Source organism: Ischnura elegans, chromosome 7, assembly GCF_921293095.1.
Source record: "Ischnura elegans chromosome 7, ioIscEleg1.1, whole genome shotgun sequence".
NCBI lineage: Eukaryota > Metazoa > Arthropoda > Insecta > Odonata > Coenagrionidae > Ischnura > Ischnura elegans.
In genome coordinates, this window is record NC_060252.1 from 57,622,792 (window position 1) to 57,624,951 (window position 2,160).

General features: G+C 41.2%; 1 long non-coding RNA gene across 1 annotated transcript; it reads right to left on the reverse strand.

Moving 5' to 3' along the window:
- Positions 1-856: 856 nt before the first annotated feature.
- Positions 857-1,851, reverse strand: LOC124162399. Its single transcript, XR_006865552.1, has 3 exons — positions 1,755-1,851; positions 1,085-1,662; positions 857-1,010 (listed from the first exon to the last, which is right to left on the reverse strand). It is a non-coding gene; the product is annotated as an uncharacterized LOC124162399 (long non-coding RNA).
- Positions 1,852-2,160: the final 309 nt, after the last annotated feature.

Here is a 2,160-nt window from a genome sequence, read left to right on the forward strand (position 1 = left end):
TGGGAATTAGCAAAAATGTTAACATGGAACAAGCGTTGCAACCCAGTGTACAAGATGAAACCTGAATTCAGGAAACCAAGTCTGCATCATCAGCCACTTCCTGACAGGAGAAAAGAAGAGTTCAAATTTAAAAGTCATGCAAAAATATATCCTTTTGTAAGAGCTGAATAGAGCTCCAAGCCTTTCAATTTGACCATGATTTATATAGGTAGTCAGTCTTCTGTGAAATCTGTAGTTTTAATACAAATTCTAGTGATACAAATGACCGTAGAGGACAGAAGGGCAAAAGGAAAATCCTTTCATAGCCATTCTACTCCAGCCTACTCTACTTTCATACATATCCTATTCGTAGAACATAGATTAGGAATTATATTGTACTCAGGGGCTTTGTGAAGATTGGTGATTCCTTTAAGGTTAGCACAAACTCCTTATTTCTAAGTTTCTACCCATTTAATTTCTTCCACTTGATGCGTTTTTCAGGTGCTAAGAAGATCTCTTTCAACCAGAGGGAGTTAATGCTACAATTTATGCTGGCTCGTGGACGAATCATTGGGCCGCAAGCAGGATTGAGGAGGTCTGAGTTCTGGAGGGAGCTTGCAGATATCCTCAATTCCTGCCCCACTGGAGGGAGCAAAACCCCAGAGAAGTGGTCAAGGGTAAACTTCAACACTGCATTAATCGAACTGTGGTTCTATCACCACGTAAAGGTATTTAAATGGTATTTCCAGTTCTATCATAGTCATGGATGGACTGGAGGTCCGACATAAAACAGAAGGCCATGAAGATCAGGAGGTCAGCCCAGCAGACAGGGTGTCGTTCCACTGACTGCCCTAGAAGAAAAGCAATTTTATTTTCCTTCTCTTTAGACGCAGATCTCGATGAAAAGGAGGAGAGGGCCCTGGCTGCAAGCGAGGCTATGGCAGATGCTATTCAAAGAATAGCATCTGCTGTAGAGGTTATAGCCAGGAACTCTGAGGAGACGAGGAAAACATTGGAGAGCCTCACAGCATCTGTGAAGGAGATGAAGGAAATGTAAGTAGTGCAGTTAGACTGCTAAACAACCTTTCATAGAAACAAAACTTACCTTATATTGAAGGCGTCTGATAATGTCTCCCCTCACCGCTCTTGCTTCTAGAAGCAGGGCCCTAGCCCCTTGTTCCACTGGCGGTGGTCTATCAATTTCATCCTCCATATGGAATTCATCATCTCCATATGGAACTCCACCCAGCATACACATGTTGTGCAGGACGCTACAGGCATTGACAAATTGGCATACTTTGCTAGGGTCATACTCCATTTTCCTGGCTTGGAGAAGGCATCTAAACCTCCCCTTCAACAATCCAATGCACCGTTCCACTGCTGAACGTGCCTTCACACGAAGGCGAGTGAAACGTGCCTCGGGTGTGCCCTCTGCTGCATCCAAAAATGGGGTATGGAGCCATGGCTCATGTGGATAACCATAATGACCTATGGAATTATTTTACACAGAAATTAGAGATTCATTTGTGAAGAAATTTTCATGACAAACCAACATCTCTCACCCGTAGCCCAAAATTCTGCCAGCTTCTGGCGAATGGCGGAATTAGCCCACACAAAAGAGTCATGGCTGCTACCCGGGTATCTCGCCAAAATATTATAAATTTTGAGATCTGAGTTGCTAACCTGAAAGTGGAGGATGTTCCACATATGACATAAGTCAGCCAACCATGCACGATAACACGTTCATTTGTCTATTGCAAAATGAGATAACTTACTATTTGCACATTAATTGAATGGAATAGCTTTCTGTTCACATATAAGTGCTCTTCCTCCCTTGGAGCTTTTATGGCTATATGGGTGCCATCAAAATACCCCAAAACACCAGGCATCCCTGCATTTTGGTAGTTCCTGGAAATGTGGAAACCCTTTTTATTAATGAATACTCTTGTATCTTTTCAGGATAAAACAACATCTTAGGAAGTAGGTTTTTTTAAAGGTATCATTTGCTAAAGTAAGCACACATTTTTTTAAACGTATCATTTGCTGAAGTAAGCACACATTTTTTTAAACGTATCATTTGCTAAAGCACACATTATTTATTTTAACGTATCATTTGCTGAGGTAAGCAAGCATTATTTATTTTAATTTATTATTTGCCAAAGTAAGCTAGTCATTCTTTGT